The sequence below is a fragment of the Mustela putorius genome, unplaced genomic scaffold (genome assembly GCF_011764305.1).
Source record: "Mustela putorius furo isolate JIRA1106 unplaced genomic scaffold, ASM1176430v1.1 tig00000151_pilon_pilon_pilon, whole genome shotgun sequence".
NCBI classification, from domain to species: domain Eukaryota; kingdom Metazoa; phylum Chordata; class Mammalia; order Carnivora; family Mustelidae; genus Mustela; species Mustela putorius.
The window spans coordinates 8,268,151-8,287,687 of NW_025421296.1; the positions used below are offsets into that span (position 1 = coordinate 8,268,151).

The following is a 19,537-nucleotide window of genomic DNA, read 5'->3' on the forward strand; positions in this document are numbered from 1 at the left end:
GAGGGAAGAATCTACGGGGTGGCCAGGCAATGCTCTGTTCTCTGCTGCATTTGAGTGTCCATCTGTAGTCAGCTTTGCTGATCTTGGCTGGTCTCTTCAGCATGCTAGCCTGAGCTTTCTCTCATAGTGGAAGCACAGCAAGCATTTAAAAAAATAAAAAATAAAAAAAGTGTGCTCAATGCCTCCCAAACCAACATACTATAGTCCCTTCCATTTTCCTATATTAATCTGGACTTAGGGAATAAGTAAATGGACTGCATCTCCTGATAGGAAAATCTGCAAAGTTGTGTTTCAAAGTGTACAGACAAAAGAAAAGAGAAGAATTGGGGCTATTTTTAAAATCCAACTACTAAAAAAAATAACAATTGTCTACAATAAAGTTGCATACATTAATCCTCCCAATTTTTCCTTAATTATCACATCCTATAATGTAATTTTAATAATAACATATCATGCTATATTTACCTCCAAGTCTGTTATGTATATAACTTTATTGATAACCATCTTCGAAGTCAGTATATATAGCTAGATCATTCCTTTAATGTCCCCAAAGGCTTAATAATTCAGTACATCATTATTTAAGCATTTCCTATTGGTGAAAATATACTCAACTTTTTGTCCTACTGCAAGCCTATCTCTAAAAGCACATCTTTGTATACTAAGGATTTTAGTTATGAAAGTTTGTTTCCTAGAAGAGTGATTTCTAGTTCAAAGGATGGCTATTCTTCCATTATAGGGGAGTAAATTTATTTTATGGAAAAGAGCTAGTTCTAGTTCTAGTAATATTTTGTTAAAGTAATAAATGACAGTTGTTGAAACAAAGAATCCCAAAGTATAGCCACTTAACACAAAGAAAATCAGATATGGGTCAGGCAGTCATCTTGAATAGTTCTCTACCACAGGGCTACTAAGGAACCCCAGCTCCTTCCTTCTACCAAGTGCCTCAGCTACCTCAGAGAGTGGCCTTTGAATTCCTTCACCAGATCCTCTGCATTCAACAAGATGCCAAAAAGAGAGTGTGCTGGGATAAGGAGATAATGGGAAATATTTTAAGGCCAAGGCTTGGAGTATCTTATTTTCTTCCACTGCTATTTCATTGGCCAAAACTCAGTCACATAGCCTCAATCTAAGTACAAGGGAAGCTGGGAAATGTAGTTTTCTTATATGCTCAGGACTAAGAACAGTACTGATGGACATCTGGTCAGTTTGTGTTTCATGATATATTTTCAGTATGTGGTCTTTCTATTATTTCATTATTGTTATTCAAAAATTCTGAAAAACTCAAAAAGGAAAAAATCTTGCACAATGCCACACCTTTTAAAATCGTAAAACGAAGCAAATGCTCCTTATTCATCCCATCCCAACCCTAGAAGTAGACATCGTTAACATTTTAGAATTGATCCTAGTTTGTTCTGAAACACACATCTATTTATCAAGCATCTATCTGTCTATATCTGTTACATGTCTACATGTTAGGGACTGAATTGTGTCTCCCCAAATTCATATGTTAAAATCCTCAAGCAGTCTAAAAATGTGACTGTTTTTGAGATAGAGTCCTTAAAGGGGTAATTAAGGTAAAAAGAGGTCATTAGGGTGGGCCCTAATGCAATATGATGGCTGCCTTATAAAGAAGAGGAAATTAGGACAAAGACATGCATAGAGGGAAGCCAGTGCAGAGACTGGAAGAAGGAGACATTTATAAGTCAAGGAGGGAGGCCACTGAAGAAGCCAATCCTGCTGACACCCTGATTTCAGATTTTTAGTCTCTGGAATTGGGAGAAAATAAACTTCCGCTGTTTAAGCCATCCAGGCTGTAATACTTTGTTATGGCAGCCCTAGGAGACAAATACACTTGACATAATTGCACATAAATTATATGCTTTCAAACTCCTTCACATTCCCCATTGTACATAAACCTCCCCCCACCCCACTTTTTTTTTTTTTTTTTGGCTGCAAATAAATCTTTTTAAGTTTTTGCTTATATATATATTTTTTTAAAGCAGTGATTTTCATTTACATTTTCTCAGTTTCTAGTGAGAATTAGAATTTTTTTCACATGTTACTATTTGCTTATTTGCATGTTTCCTTTTGTAAATTCACTATTTGTGCCATTTATCTATTTTTAAAAACCATTTTGTTCCATTTATTTCTAATGCGAAGACATCTGTATGTTATGGATAGCAATACTTCCTTACATAAATTGCGAAGATAGTTCTCTCGATCTGCCATTGGTATTTGGACTTGGTTTATGGGAACGCTTTGATTTATAGGGGCTTTCCATCTTTGTATTTCTTCATGAGCCTCTATGCTAATTGTTGCAGGATGCAGCATGATAAGCAAGTCAGAATCTCTGTCCTCAGGGGGACTGTAGTCTCTCGGTTAGTTGAGATACATAAATACGCAGAATACAATGCAGCATATGGAAGACATCGTGTAAGAACAAATGTGCAAGCCAGGGCAAGAAGGTGAAGAAAGATTTCACCAAGAGAGCATTCATGGAGCATCTTGAGATGACCCAAAAAAGCAGGTCTAACTAGGTCTAACTAGTACCTGAGACCTGTTTATTAAAGCCTCCAGCCCACTAAGTCTGAAAATTCCTGCATTTGTTTAGGTGTTGACACTTCAGAGTAACTAGGTAGGGGTGAGGTGTGGAAATAGTAGGCAAGAAAAAGCGGGAAAGAGAATGGACCTTCCCTTCAGGCTTCTAGGGAAAGCTCAGAGCAGAGCAGAGCAGAGCACGCCCAGCAAGGTGGGGGCAGGAGCGGGGGCGGAAATGACGTCAGGGCTGGTGTTTGGGCTCCACCTCCCCCCGCGGCAGGGGATGAACTGGGGCGTCTCACCAATTCTGAACAACTTCTTGGGCCTTGTTGGTACAGCTCAGGAGTACTCAGTGTATTAAGTGCACACATGGCCGTGTGCTCTGAAGGTACCATGAGTCGCGTTTGGCCGTGCCTATGAGAAAGCAATTCGCATACTAAAGGAGGGAGCATGCGCAGAGGTGCCGTGCCTGAGCTGGAATCCTGGCTAGCACTTCTGTACTCTGGGACTTCCCTATGTGGTGACTTTACCTCTCTGTGTCCCACGTTCTCCTCTGATGAACTGGGATTAATAATAGAGCCACCCTCATGGTGTAAGAAATTGAGTGGGATAATACTTGTAAGGAATTGAAACCTGTGCCTACGCGAAGGGCTCGATACATAGCAGAATTATTATCTTACAGTCGTTGTCAAGCTGCCTACCAGGAAGCATATTTCGTCTTCTTACTAGCATCCTTGTTGTACAGATTGGGAAACTGAACGTCAAAAGATGAATCCAGGGGCGCCTGGGTGGCTCAGTGGGTTGGGGCCTCTGCCTTAGGCTTGGGTCATGATCCTGGGGTCCTGGGATGGAGCCCTGTATCAGGCTTTCTGTTCGGCAGGGAGCCTGCTTCCTCCTCTCTCTCTGCCTGCTACTCTGCCTACTTGGGATCTCTCTCTCTCTGTCAAATAAATAAATATAAATATATATATATATATATATATATAATCTTTAAAAAAGATGAATCCATTCCCCGAAGTCTGGCAGATAACGCAACTTGTATGTACAAGACCCAAGAAGGATGATCCCAGAACAAGGGTTTATAATCCCCACACACCAGAAACCACACACTAGCCAGGAGTATAGAAGCAATTTTTTCTACTCCCTGGCAGAAATGGTTGCTTGCATTGGGATAGTTTCAAGGTAAAGACAGCAAAGCCAAATAGTGCCACCAAAAAAAAAAAAAAAAAAAAAAGAGGGAATGGGGTGCCTAGGTGGCTCAGTGGGTTAAAGCCTCTGCCTTCGGCTCTGGTCATGGTCCCAGGGTCCTGGGATAGAGCCCCACATCGGGCTTTCTGCTCCGTGGGGAGCCTGCTTCCTCCTCTCTCTCTGCCTATCTCCTCTGCCTACTTGTAATCTCTGTCTGTCAAATAAATTAAAAAAAAAAATCTTTAAAAAATTTTTTAAAAAGAGGAATAAAAAAAAGAAATTTTCTTTTATATATTCTTCCAGGCTTATTCCATTATCCAGATAAACGAAACCTTAGAACAACACGTTATTTGGTGCCCATAGACCAAATATAAGCGCAAATTTACTTGTTGAAGTTTTCTTGGTGTGCTCTTTCCTGGGCTGGAGCAGGAGGCCAACATTCCTCCAAACAGCGAGGGAGCTAGCACTTCATGCCCATCGGAACTGGACCTCTCAGAAGGCAGCCAATAAAGGCAATGGCCAATGAGGTTGAGATTTTTCCTTTCTGTACAGTTCTTTTTCTGTCTGATCACTTGGCAATGGGAATTATTTAATCTGATTTGTAGTCTCCGTATCCTGCCAGAACCCCACATTCTCGAAATATTTTAGAAAATGTTTTAGAAAGGAAATTTTACACCACCTATAGAGTAGAATACCTACTTGAGATATTTTCAACAGAGGGGCTGCTGCACTGAAAGGGAAGTCTCAGCCAAGAAGACGGTAGGGAACTGCCCATAGCCTTGAAACTCACTTTTAAGTGACTTTTTGGGAAAAGTCAACTCAGCTGCAAAGAAGGAAGAGTTGCAGGCAGATCAGGAGAATTTTGACACAGTTGTTAAAGGACGTCATGGAAAGAGAATTTCTGCCACGCCTGTTCCCCAGAAAAAGCCCAGCCATGAAAGAAAAAGAATTCAAATGTATCCCCAAATGCAGAAGGACATCCAATGCCTCCTCATCGCTTCAGCCAGTTCTGCTTTGGATTCTAAATTGAATATAACAATGCTTATAAGCAGTTAGAATAAGCAGTTTCTTTATGTGGGGACATATTAAGTTGGTGATAGTTTTTAGACTCCCTTTTTGGATTTTCAAGTCCCAACCCTGAGAAGAAAAAGATGTTTTGCAGTTCCCTTACTTCTTCCAACTTCTCGAAGCCCAAAGATCCAGAATAAACCACTGAGGTCTAAGCCAGGTCTATTACAAACCCCACATCCTTGGCTTTAAACCCACCTTTGCCACCTTGAAGCCATTGATGGCTGCTTAGCAGTCTAGGTCTTCAAATCAGGGATGCTCTATCCCATAGTATACAGTAAATGTCATTACATCTCTATGTCTCTACATCTGTTTCTTATAGATCTTGAAAAAAAAAATTCAGATAGACAACAGATGATGAGATCCTAATAAATTTATTAAAGGAATGCTCTTTAAAAGGTATATGTTTCCACTCTTTGAAACTAATGTCACAGTGTCACAGAAAGAATAAAATCTTTTTCTTTTTTTTTTTCACACACTGTTAAGGAGAAAACATTTGGTCTTATTAGGACAATTTTTAGGTTTTTAGTGATTAGAGCTAAACTATACAGTTGGATCAACAATCTTGCAATGGATATTCTGTTTATTGGAGAGGCAACAAAGTCCTGGGATTTAAAGTGCAGTAACCTGGGGCACCTGGGTGGTTCAGTGGGCTAAGCCTCTTCCTTTGACTGAGGTTGTGATCTCAGGGTCCTGGGATCTAGCCTCACATTGAGCCTCGCTTCCGGCTCTCTGCTCGGCGGGGAGCCTGCTTCCTCCTCTCTGTCTCTACCTACTTGTGATCTCTATCTGTCAAAAAAAAAAAAAAAAAAAAAAGTAAAGTGCAGTAAACTGCCGTGTTCAAATCCTGGCCCTACTGCTTGCTGTGATTATGAACGTGTTAGAATTATTTTGTCAACACACATTGAAGAAAAATTATTTGAACTCCGTTCAACTAAACGAATAATTACCAAATATTCTTTATGTTTCAGAAATTGTGCTTGGCATTGCAGAGCCTCAGAGATGAACAGGACATGGGAGGACCGCCCCAACAGCTCATGGAAAAGAGAGAATAACAGGGTCCTACACACAAACACACACACACACTCACATAAACTGTAACAGAAGATGAAATGTAAGAAGTCCTCTGAGAGAATGAAAGAATCACCCATAATTGTTCAGGGAAGGAGAATGGGGAAAGCCCAGATGGGGTAGGAAGGACCAGGAGGAGTTTCAGGAGGGTAGTGATGGTGGCAGGAGGAAGTGGAAGGCAGGGCTGGGACTTGCCTAGGAACAAACATGTAGGAGCTAGAAAAAGACAGGTTATGCTAAAAGAATATGAAATGATCTGCTCTGATAGACACACAAACACTGAGAGAATTAAGTCTAGAATTTAATAAAGATCTGGAATGCTGGGTATGGAGTCCTTACTGAACTCCAAAAGCAATAAAAATGGGCAGCATTCACTGATACGCACCAAGTGCCTCTCGAAGCTTCTAGAAAGAGATGAAATACTGGCTTAAACTCTAGATGCAAAGATACTAAATCAGTAGGAAGCAACATTATGAGTTTTCTTCTGTGAAAATAGCAGATTAAACTTTGAATGGAAATTTATAAATTAATTTACAATTTTTAAGAATGGTTGGAACTTTATCACATTTTACCAAGAGGCAGCCTCTATGAAAGACCTTTTTTGCAGGAATTGGAATAATTAAATTGAAGATTCAGTGTACCTTTTCAATCATTTTATTAAAAAACTCATTCTGGTTTTCTCTGAGGGAGAGATAAACCACTACTTAAGGAAGTGGCTAAATCTTTTTTTAAACTACTGTATTCACCATAAAATATATGACACTATTCCCAAATAACACCTAATAGAAGCTAGTCACATCAAAATCAGAAAACAAAACAAAACAAAACAAAAAAACCTTGCCCTTTCAAAACGAGCTTTTAGTGCTTGTCTTTAAAGCAGATGTTAGAAGTACAGGGGAGATTGAGATATAATCCAGAATGGGAGAAGAAGAGCTTATAAACAAATCATTACAACACAGTAATGAAAGACTCTACAGTGTGCCTGGGGGGGGGGGAGGACTTAGTACAGCTTGACTGAAGGAATATTTGATTTATGTCTTGGAGGTAATAGGAGCTATCATGTGTATATGTGCTAGTGAGTGTGTTCTCTCTAGACTGAGGGAACAGTAGATGCAAATGCTTGAACTTAAGACAAGCACAAGTAGCTAATTGCTGGAGAGTAATGGTTTGATATATTTGGGTATCAGAAAAGCTGTTGGAGGTGTTGGTGTTCAAGTGGGGCGATGGTGTGCTCCAGGTGTCTGCTAGGTTGATAGGTGGGTGTGAAGATGTTGAATTGTAGGTAAGGAGAATCAGTAAGAGGCTCAGTAAGAGCAGTAGTCCAGATGAGAAATGACAAAGGATGAGACCTATAGTTAACTACGGGACTGAGTGTAACTATTAAAGGAGATAAGCATTCTAGGAGAAAACGCTTTATATGGGTATTGCATTTATCAAGATTTATGTGTGTATTTAAGATTTTATTTATTTATTTATTTGAGAGAGAGATAGCAAGGGAAAGCATGAGCAGAGGGAGCATGCGAGCAGAGAGCCCGACTCAGACTCAGGGCTCCATTCCAGGACCCTGGGATCATGATGTGACCTGAAGGCAGACACTTAACCAACCCAGCCACCCAGGTGACCTGAGATTTATGTGTGTTATGTATTTACATATATTATGAGTCCCAGTGACTAAAGAAATACAGCCAGATATAACAGATAGATGGTTGGAAATAGGCACCTGGGAGTCAGAAAATAGAAAAGGGACATTGATTTGACAGGGATTAAATAACAAGTTGTAGTTGGAGCTATGGAAGGAGATAATCATCCAGGAGAGGGTATAGAAAAGCTTTTGTGAACCTGGAACCCAGCACTGTGTCTGGCAATGAGTGAGCACTCAAGTGGTATTTGTTGTGTGGATGACTGCGTGAGTGAGAAAACAGATGAATGTCTACCTGTCCCTCCTGGAACATTCCTCCTTGGAATCTAGGACTCCATGTTCTCTTGATTTCTCTTATCTCTCTGTTTCTTGTCCTGCTGCTCTACCTGTTTGTTCTCTTCATGTAGATACTCCCCAGTGTGTATCTACAACAACAAATATAAGACAGGATCCCTTCACTTAAAGACTTCACAGTCCAACAAGGAACCAATTTATAAAGCCCCCAAGAAAGTCCAGAAATGTGAGAAACAAATTGTTCCCAGTTAAACACACTGGAATACATTCAATGAGAGTCTTAGAATAGTTTCAGTAGAAAATATTTCAGAAGCAGAAATCCGGGTTGCTGTGGGTTGAAGAATAAATGGGAGGGTGAAGAAGAAGAGTTCAGGAATCATTTTAAGAAGAAGAGTTCAGGAATCATTTTAAGAAGTTTAATGGAGCTGTATCTGGAGCGAGGGGCAATGTCAAAAGTTGTTTTGTTGGGGGAAAAGGGTTCAGGGCATGGAAAAGTTGGCCAAGAACCCAACAAAGCATAACAAATATTGTCTTTGACCTCAAGGAGCTAATTATTTATTATAGAAAACAGACATGTAAATTGACCGGGAAGGTAGAGTGTGATAGATGTTATGACCAGCCTGGAATGTGCCAGTTGGAGAGCCTGCAATGCTTGTCCTGAAGAGAATAATGATCTGATGTCTGATCTGAATCTAAAAGAGAAATAGGACCTCTGCGTGCAGACACCCAGAGGAAGGGGATGCTGGGTAGAGGAAAGAGTGGGAACAAAGGCAGAGGAATATTGAAAACATAAGGGTTACAAATCATTTGTCATTTTCTCCGAGTATGTGGAATACATTTTCATTTCATTAACAATGACTTCTGAAAAGCAAGGTTTTAATTTTTCTAAAATTCAGTTTATCAAATTGCATTTTGTGTCCTAAAGAAGTTTTGTGTAACCCAAGTCATGATTTGATCCTATATTTTCTTGTATTATCCATATGGTTTTAGCTCTTAAATTTAGGTTTATGCTCTGTTTAGAATTGACTCTTGTATATGATGTGAAGGAAGAGTTTATTTTTGCATTAGGGTATCTAATTGTTCCAGCAGAATTTTTTGAAAAATATTTTGCCATTGAATTACCTTGTCACTTGTTGAAAATCAATTAATTATGTATTTATGGGTCTATTTCCAGACTTCTCTTTTGTTCAATTAATTTATATGCCTATCCTTATGTCAATATCATGTGATTTTCATTACTGTATCTTTCTTGTGAGTATTAAAATCAAATGGTACGATTTTTTCCCAAATTTATTCTTTTCCAAAATTGTTTGGTCCTTTGTGTTTCCATAAAAATGTTAAAGTAAGCCTCTTATTTTCAATGAAAAAAAAAAAAGCCTAAAGATTTATTGGAATTTCATTGAATCTACAGATTCATAGAATCTATAGAGCAGAATGGTATCTTAATTATATTAAGATTAATGGTATCTTAATTATATTAAGATTAGTGGTATCTTAATTATATTAAGACCTTCATACTATGAACATGGTATAGCTCTCCATTTCTTTAGGTCTGCTTTAATCTCACTCAGCACTGTTTTTGCAATTTTTAGTGCACAAGTGTTATATATTTTGTGGTAGGTATGCCTAAGAATTTCATATATTTGATGTTATTATAATTTTTTTTTAAATGTCCAACTGTTGTTGCACCTGGGTGGCTCAGTCGGTTAAGCTTCTGACTTTGGCCCTGGTCATGATCTCAGGGTCCTGGGATTGAGTCCAAGTTGGGCTCCCCACTCAGCAGGGAGTCTGCTGTCCCTCTCCTTTTGTCCCTCCCCCACTCATACTCTCTCTGTCTCTCTCTCAAATAATAACTAAAATCTTTTTTTAAAAATGTTCAATTGTTTGTTGCTTGCATAAAGAAATAGAATTTCTTTCCTACTGTCCTGGCTTTCTGAAACCTTTCGAAACTTACTTATTACTATTTTTATAAACTCTGATAAAGGACTTACATCCAGAATGTTCTCAACAATAAGTGGGCAAACAACCTGATCTTATAAAGGCAAAAGCTTTTAGTAGGCTCTCCATCAAATAAGATACACTAGTGACAAATGTATGAAAAGATCATTAGTCATTAGCAAAATATAAACTTAAAAAATATATGTATAATTATAAATCCACTGAAATGACTAACCTTAAAAAGATTGACAATGCCATGTGTTGACAAGGATTTGGGGCAATCAAACTTCTTGTAGATTACTGGTAGGAATGAAAGAGGGTACAGTCACTTCTGAAATCAGTTTGGCAGTTTCTTAATAATTGCAATATTCATTTGCTATGGAATCTAACTTTCACATTCCTAGATATCTACCCAAAGAAAATGAAAACATATTTCTATACAGGTACTTGTGCTTGGATTTTCGGGGCAGCTCTATTCACTGTAGTTAAAACTGGAAGGAACCCACATGCCCATCATGTGGGTAAACAAAACTGTGTTCATTCACAATGCAATATTACTTAGCAATAAAAAGGAATAAGATACTAATAGACAAAACAATGTGGATTAATTTCAAACACATTAAGCTAAAAGAAAGAAATCAGACATAAAAGACCACATAGTAAAAGCTTCCATTTGTATGACATTTTGGAAAAAACAACACTATAGTAACAAAGATCAGGTCAAGGGTTTCTGGGATCTGGTTTCTGAACAGATGGAGATGTTCTATACATGATTGTGGTACTGGTTCACAAATTTCTCAAAACTCCTCAAATTATACATTTCAAATTAGTGGATTTTTATTGTAGATAAATTGTCCTTTGATGGATTACTTTAAAAGAAATCTGGTGAGTTTAATTTACTAGGAAGGCAGGTCTGTAATCCATTATCTGAGACCCTACAGGCCAAATGTGTTTTTTTTTTTTTAATGTGTTTTGAACTTCATAATTTTTGAAAGCTTATATAGTATATTACTCACAGACTGATATATATCATCCATATACTTATACTTTTATATAGTGTACTAAAGCCAGCCTTGATGCAGGAATTGATCCCATAATCAAACACAATTCTATTTCTGTAACAAAACATACGTGTATTCATGAGTAGAATCAGTATGTTCTATGAAGAGCCTCTTGTCACTTTAGATGACATGTTGCTTCTTGATTTTGCTTCTTGGTTCTTCTGAGACTGAGAGGCTGTGGTCTTGGCCAGGCAGTTTGGTATTTGCTCTAATTTAAGGTTCAGAGGTTGGGACTGAGAGGTGAGATAGTCAAATGATAGTCACGAGGCTGGAGAGGGAGGTAGATCGCAGAGGATCACATTGTACAGTTTAAGATTTTCCTGGGCATATTTATACATTATAGCTACTAAAATGGGAGATTAGTTACTCAGAAAAAGGAAGAACTGGTTTCTCCTTCAGTAACAAGCTCCTGTGATTACTTATGAAAACCTTACTGTAATGGAAATAGTACATGCAAGTCTCATGGTCCATAAAAAATAATAATACAAAGGCATCAAGGTCAAGTCTTATACTGAAGCCCTTCAAAACTCCTCAGTCTCTTTAAGATAATGTTCCAGCTTTCAGACAATTTTGTGATCTAAACTCGTTCTCTGGGTCTCCTCATTGTCCCTCCCCCCTTCCCCTCCCCCCATCTTGGCATGTGAAAAACTGTACCAAATACCCAGTCAGGCGCTTGTTCTGGTTGTTCCCTAGCTTCTTTGTCTTTTAAAGCCTCTCTGACTTTGTTAATACCCTTTCCTCTGATTAAGTGCTATTCTCTCCATTCATTCTTTGGTAAATTTCTCTTCTACAGGTTATAAATGCTTATAGAAGCCACACAGAAAACATAAATGAGTAAAGCAGCCAAGGGTTGGGGGGGGGGAGGAGAAACAACCACCAACATATATTGTTATGTAAGACACCCATCATGTAGAGGGCTCTTAATAATGGTGGCCTTAATTAAAAATGGTATTAGGCCATAATAATAGAGCTGAGGCACCATAGAGAATGCAATACTATTGTAACTCTTCCCAACCTGTCACTGTGAAGTGGAAATGTTTACATATTACGATATCTTGAATTTTTTTTCAGTAGCTTCCTAAATCAACTCCTTCTGAGACCAAGGGAAAATATGCCAAGTTAAGTTGTCTTTTTGCAAAGAGCACCATTTGAGGAATTTATGATATTTGGGGCCATCAGTCCTGTTCAGAGAGATTCCATCTCTTCCCTCGAGGAGCTTCTCATCAGCATCAAACACATTAATACAGACAGACATATTGGAGCACCATTAGGAACAAAATGGAAACATTAAAGCAATCCATGGATAGTCGGGTAATTGCATTACGTGAAGGTCAAGCATAAGTGGATTTGTAGTGGAAGGAAACAGTGACTACCTAATCAGGGCAGAGATCAGGAACTGCACGTGGGAACTGGGCAGGGCAAGGGTACAAAATCACTTACCTAATCAGTCCTGGAAGATTTCATGGGACGAGTGGGGAGTCAGTAGCAACCATCAGCCTGAGTGGGAGCTCAAGAGTCTCTTGCTGTCTTCAAAATGTATGATTTTTGAATTAGGAAATTGAAGGCTACACATTAAAACACGCTGTTATAAAGCAGGAAAGATTCCTTTTCTTTCGTCTTTGGCTCTGAGATTGTCCTGTAAGGCCACCCTTATCACGTGAGAGTATCCTTTTATGCAAGTAGCATACTAAAAATGTATTCAATAGTTTAACTCCAAGTTAATTCCAAGTTTCAAAATTTAATTTAAAGATTTTTAATTTCTAGTTTTACAATATGTCTTAAATTTCACTGGCAAAAATCAGATGTTTGCTGTTTTTCTTTGTTACCAAAGTTCTTGAAAATATCCAGGGACAAATCTAATGTAAAAAAAAAAGCATTTTCTGACTCTAAAAAACTACAAGAGATGTCTTGGTTCCCTGTTTGGATGAACTTCATTTTATGCTATCCAAAATGTGTGAGCACAGAAACCCTTTAGATAATTCGAGCTAAGGCTGAACCCTCGGTCCCCTTGATCATATAGAAGGAAGGTGTATTTCAAGAAGAGGTGTGTCCCTTGGTGCTCAGGGGATGTGACCTGACTTTTACTGGGGACAGAGATGTTATGCCCAGTCTGATGGAGAGCTCACTCTCTCCTTCGGCAATACATTCAAGATCCCTGGGGAGAATACTTACCACATGTGACTAAATTCTCCAAGGCTCTAGTATTACAACCAATTTCTTACGTTGTTTCTTCAGTAAAGGCGTTCTCTTGTTTCTGAAAGAACTCCTGAGATACACGATTCAAAGATATTATATTGCCCCCCTGCCCCGAGACTGCCCCCTCCTGTCAGGTCCTTTAAATTTCCTAAAGGTCTTATTTTCCCAATCCTTTAATCATCTCTGTGGTAAAAAAATTAAGTTCTCATGCCTTTTTGTCTCACTCTGGATGAGGTACTGGCTGGCCTAAGTCCTGTGGGTCATATTGATATGTTTCTACACAAGTGAGACCTTCCCGCTTTAAATTGAAGTGCTCCTGTGGACTCGTCATGTCTTTTTGAAAACCAACAATAACAAAACACAGCTAGGGACACAGTTCAAAATAAGACACAGAGTGTACAAGTAAGCCAGGATTATCTTTCCTTTGTATTACTCTGGGTCCCTTTCGGGCCCCACTTCATGGGAAAGGATGACCCTTGATTGTCCATTTTCAACAAAATAGCATTTGGGAATGCAGGACTATTAACTCAGGTAAAGCAAAAGGGCTGTTCCTTTCATCTCAGCAATTCCACACCTACTCTCCTTCCAAGTGACTTTTTATAGAATATTAGTTTGCATTAAAAAAAAATCCATTTAATTGCATGGGAGAAACACTTCACCACCACGCTCCAGGCCGATCCCATGTTGCAGCTGCTCCTACTTAACGGGTAATTGTGGCCTCACTCTTTTCCAAGGAACTAATTCTGATTTTGAAAGGATTCGTCCTCATAGTTTATCCTGATGAGAGAGGACTGGATTATTGCTGTGTAAAATAGTTGAAGAGTCTTATTATAGCTATTATGCCACAAATGTTGTATATTGTTAGAGATCCCAGTACTGTCCCACACTCAGTGTAAGATGTGCAGGCACTGGCACCCTTCCCATATTATGTAAAAAAATACTGCATTTTATGAGTCATTTAGTACCATGTGAGGTATCTGTGGACCCTATATCATTTCCTTCAAACTTTCCTCATCATTCTGAAATCCTTTATTTTCTGGTTGAAAGACTTACAATCTAGTCATTTCTCACTAGTCTCCCCAGGAAATAAACTTCAGTACTCTCTGTTCTCCCACTGCATTATATTATGGATTGCATATCATTCTACTTTACATTTAAATTACTTTAGAAAACTATTTAAAAAAAAACAAACAAACCTCTGGACAACAGTAAATTCTAACTGGTAAATTGAGAAAATGTAAATGTTTCCTATCAAAACCATTGATGATGTTTCTAGAACCTTGAAGTGGGGTAGAATTCAGCATTGGTTAGGTTGTAAGGAGAAAAAATACCAACATACCTAATTCAGCCATAATCTTGTTAGGAACGTAAACCTGTAAACACATGCATAACAAGATGGTTTATAATACAACTGGTCCATATCATGGGCTCAAATGAATGGAATTTTAAAAGAATGAGGTTTTCTTCTACAAGAGAGAATGAGCTATCTCCTATTGCTGGAAAGCACACCCTTAAATAAGAGGAGGCCAGTGAAGGACTGATATTAATTTTGTTAAAAAATACAGCATGCTTTGATTTTAGTTTCAATAGTTGGCATTTCAAAGTAAATCCCTCTATAAGATCTTTCATCCACACCTTCAACATAGAGAGGGCTATTACCCTTAAAGAAAATTAACTCCAAGGGCTAACCAAGAGTACCCCTCAAGAAGTGCCATTTTGTTGTTGTTGTTGAATGATTGTTTTTTTTTTTTTTTAAGATTTTATTTACTTATTTGACAGACAGGGATCACAAGTAGGCAGACAGGCAGGCAGAGGGAGAGAGGGAAGCAGGCTCCCCGCTGAGCAGAGAGCCCCAAGTGGGGCTCAATCCCAGGACCCTGAGATCATGACCTGAGCTGAAGACAGAGGCTTTAACCCACTGAGCCACCCAGGCGCCCCTGTTGAGTGATTTTTATTAGACTCTCATAAGTCTTGGATAGGATTGACTGTGTAGAGGATATTTTCCCTGATGTAAAACATTCTGTGTGTAGTTTGGAGACATTACTACAAATTTAGGGCTTATGTCCATAGTACAAAGAATCAGTAACCATAAAATGCAGTCAGTGGAAACACGTGCAAATTTGAAAACATGACATCATCAAACTATCATCAAAATGAAGATGTGGAGGGAACAAAATAAGATGCTAAGTGTGGTTTGTAATTAGTGGTTAAGGGTTCCAATAAAACTTGTAAAACTAAATAAGAGAGATGCAACGTTAAAAAATTATGACTAGGTCCAGGACATAGTAGGCATTTCAGAAAGGTAGCTATCAACTTTATTACATCAATACTAGTTAAGGAGAAGTTTTGTTCACAGACCCACATTTTTTGGTAATGAGAGTTCCTAGTTCAGATGACCAAATTGTAATTAGGGTCTCTACAGCAGTTCATTCCGGTTTCGTTAGAATAACTGAGTCCATTGCCACACTCAGTCTCTGTAAGGGCAGTGTAGATTATGGGGACCTCGAGACATGACCTGCTATGTCCCCTTGTGAGAGCCAACACAAAATAACAGTCTAGCCAGGAAATTTACTCACGTGAAAACTTTGTGCTTTGAACATTCCCTTTGTGCCCATGTTATCTTTCTTCCTAGACCACTGGTTCTCAATCCTTCCTGAAAGTTGAAAGCCCCTGGAAAGCTTCTACAAACTCCTATGCCCAGTCCTTACCCTAAATGGATTGAAACAGAATCTCTGGTGGAGAAGTCCAGCCATGAGTATTTTTCAAAGGGTGTGGGGTGACTCCACTGACCAAAGTGAGAAATACTGCTCTAGAAGACTAGAACACATCTAAAAGAGAACCTATTTCAAGAAATTTGTTCTTGTATGTCAACCTATACACAATACATAGCATAGAGCCTGACTCTGCTTATATGGCTTTGTTGAATAATATCCGAGTGAATGGATGGACAAATAGATTAGTAAAATTAGCCATGATGTAAAGTTGAATATCCTGGAAATTGAAAAATAATATAATACCTCTCTACTATTTTTATCTCCCAAATTAGTAAGATTTACTCAGTGGCTTATCTATTCAACTTCCTCCATGTTTTTTCTGGGAGAACTGCTCTCCTTCCATATATGATGGGCCTTGGGTGGAGCATTTTATTTATATAAAATATAAATATTTTTTTCAGATCACACTGAGTTAATCTTTACAGCCTACTCTTCATGTAGGAGTGATTGGGGTTAAGAGTTGTTTTTTTTAAACCAAGAGCTCCCATTCCCCCCTGAGCTGGGAAAAACTCAAGCAATTCTGTCACACCAGCTGGGTGCCTTACAATCTGATTCAATTCTGACAGTATCTCCCTGGAGATAGCATCAGATCCCACAGGCTAAGGGCTCAGCCCCGCAAGACTCCCTGCACTGCCCCAAGAATAAGAAAACCATTTGAGATGCCAATGACAAGCCCAGGGTGATAACTGTGCTTCTGACTGATCAGCTATCAAACAGAATATCCTATGACACCATCCTCGGGTTTGAGGACTTTAGCAGAGTGTTTCACAAGGCTCAAGAAAAAGTTTACTTACTGTTTACATATTTATTATAAAAGGATATGACAAAGGATACAGATGAACATCCAAATGCATTGAGTAAAGTATGTGGGAAAAGACGGAATTTCCAAGCTCTCTCCAAGATAACCACTCTGCATGACCTCCACTTGGTCACCAACCAGGAAGTTCTCTGAGTCCTGAACTTTGGCAATTTTTATGGGGACTTCATCACATAGGCATGATGGATCATCAACTCCATTTTCAATCCCAGCAAGCCCCCCCACCTCCATCATGAAATTGAACTTCCTGGTCTACTCTCCATGTATGAGTGATTGGAAGTCAAGAGCTTTTTTTTTTTTTTTTTTCTAAAGATTTTATTTATTTATTTGACAGAGAGAGATCACAAGTAGACAGAGAGGCAGGCAGAGAGAGAGAGAGTAGTAGGCTCCCTGCTGAGCAGAGAGCCCGATGCGGGACTTGATCCCAGGACCCCGAGATCATGACCTGAGCCGAAGGCAGTGGCTCAACCCACTGAGCCACCCAGGCGCCCCTGGAGTCAAGAGCTTTTTTCATCAAAAGCTCACATTCCCACCCCTCACACCATGCCACAAACAAACATACCATTTTGACGCTACTGATTGCACACGAAAGAAACCAGGTACAAATTAAGTAGAGGGATACATAGTTCCCGTGTATGTAGGTTTCTTCTCAAGACAGAGAAAAGTAGTAGGTCTAGAGAACAAAGTATAGACATTATTGTTTTCCCTAGATGTCAAAATGTTGATAATGAAACTTTTCATCTTCCTGATGTTCACAGGGTCATCAAACAGATATCAATTACAGATTCTAAGAAAGTTTTCATAATTGATATAATATGTTGATAATAAATGGTGAATTAATGATAAAAATTTAAATTTGGGAATATTTAAGTTAAAATCAATTTTTTAAAATTTTGGAAATATATATAAGCATATTTTAGCATCTATAACTGAATTTTGAACACTGAAAATCAAAACACAAAACATTTAAATTTTATTATAAAGAAATTTATTAAGAGGAAAAAAATTTCTACTTTTTATTTTATTTTATGCCCTGAAGGACCTGTAAATATGGATATTCTTCAGAATCCAGTGGAGAGGAATTCTTTTTTCTCACTGCTCTCTCTCTCCCTACACAATTTCCACCATGTCAGTCTTGAGGTGGGGAAAGTGTTAGATTTTTGTTACTTCTAGAAATGATGAAGGGAAGAAAGAAAACAATGGTTTAAGAGAAAAAAGGATGCAAGGAGTACAAAGCAATGCTAAGTAAAAGCTTCCTAAAAAGCCATGTGTAGACACTCAATGATGTTATCATTTCTTATACTTTCTTCATAGATTTTCTTCCAGATCTCTCTGATTGTACCTGACAGGTGCTCTCAGTTGCAGGGGAAACAACATAGCTGTCAGAAAGTTGTACAGAGCAGTTGGCAGTCAACATGCACTGCACAGTTGTGTGGGGTGGCAGGGTGTTATTAGTAGCCTTAGCACAGAATGAAGTAGAAAGGATGAAGTACTTCCAGGCTCCTTTGCAGGGTCTTGGGCCCTACTGTGTGTGGCTCCTTCCTCCTGGGAAGGTAAATATCACCTGCTATTGCCTGGACTTCCCACCAATGACAGAGTCTCAGGGATAAATCTGCTGGACTCCAGCCAAATTTCGTGACCCCCCCCCCCCCCCCGCAGCCATCCGGAAAAAAACGAAGTTGCAAATTTCTGTGTTTTAGAGGTAAGGCGGGAAAACATGATTGGAGACTTTCTCCTCCCACTTGCGGACCAGAGAAAGGGGGAGGCTGATTCCAGATCTTCAGTGCCTCTCCCAGAGCATCAGTGGGCTTCCAATTACAAAAAGACAAGAATCCCATCAGGGGCAACTAGCAAGCCCACGTGTTTCCCCTGTAGTCTGATCTTGTGTGTTGATGAACCTTTCCCTATTTACACTTTGATTTACTCCTGTGGTCTTTTTGGAGTCTCCAGGGCTGCCTTAGCTTTGCAAACCCTCCAGTGGGTCACAGATCATTGGGAGGTGAGGGCTGGAGGCGGAAGCCAGCGACAGAAGGGGGTAGGCTTTTAAGCCCATCCACACCCTTGCAGTCCTTTCGGGTCCCTAGCCCAGAAGCCCGCTATAGCGCACAGTTGATTCGCGCTCCCTGAGGGTTCCCGGTCCCTAGGACCGGCGCAGCATGTAATAGCCACCTCCACCAGGGGCTGGGAGTAGGGGTGGGGACGCAGGGATGAGAGTGGGGAGAGCCACGAAAGGGGAGGTGGCGGATACAGAGAAAGAGGTGGGGACAGCCGCGGAGGGGACGGTGGGAGCGGGGTGGGGCCGGGGCGGGCCCGGGGGCGGGGCTCGCCACAGCGCCCCCTTGCTGCGTGCTCCCTGCCGTGCCCCGGGGCCGCCGGTGGCTGGGGCTCCGTAGCCCCTTTGTGTACGACTCGCTGGCCGGGAGGAGCGCGGATCCCGCACAGCGGAGGCTCCGCGGGGTCCCGCCACCCCGGCCCTGCCCCGGCCGCCCTCTCCTCCTTTTTCTCCGCTCCTCCCTCCTCCGGGCCCCGGCCCCCAGCCTCGAGTTGCAACCATTGGGTCGCAAGCGGCCCCGCGTCCTGCCGCGCACCCTACCCCGCCCGGCCCGGGGCGTTCACCCCCCCTACTCTCGCCCTGTCCCCCTCTTCATTCCTCCCCCCATCCCAGGCCTCCAAGGTGGAGAAAATAAACTAAAAGCAGAGCAACTCAGAGACTCCAATAAAACGCCCAGGACCTAGAGCCCGAGCGCGAGCGCGTGTGCCGGGCGGCGAGGGGCGCGGGAGGCGGGGATGGGGGGGCGGGCGGGGGGACAATGAGCGCATGAAGTTACCTGCCCGGCGGCAGCGGCGGCGGCGGCGGTGGCGGCGGGGCCGGGAGGCGGCGGCGAAACAGGCTGCGCGCTCGGCGCCGACGGGTGCGCGCCGCGGCTTGGGGGAGAGTTGAGCGCTTTTCCCC

General features: G+C 40.5%; 1 long non-coding RNA gene across 3 annotated transcripts; it reads right to left on the reverse strand.

Moving 5' to 3' along the window:
- Window positions 1–5,540: 5,540 nt before the first annotated feature.
- LOC106007439 lies at window positions 5,541–19,496 on the reverse strand. 3 transcript variants are annotated; one of them, XR_006605491.1, is made up of 7 exons: window positions 19,413–19,496; window positions 14,333–14,366; window positions 12,970–13,063; window positions 12,238–12,324; window positions 10,868–11,065; window positions 9,972–10,036; window positions 7,452–7,929 (listed from the first exon to the last, which is right to left on the reverse strand). It is a non-coding gene; the product is annotated as an uncharacterized LOC106007439 (long non-coding RNA). The 3 variants fall into 3 exon arrangements; XR_006605490.1 differs by lacking the exons at window positions 7,452–7,929; window positions 19,413–19,496 and adding an exon at window positions 5,541–5,583 and having other exon boundaries at window positions 12,970–14,752; XR_006605489.1 differs by lacking the exon at window positions 19,413–19,496 and having other exon boundaries at window positions 12,970–14,752.
- Window positions 19,497–19,537: the final 41 nt, after the last annotated feature.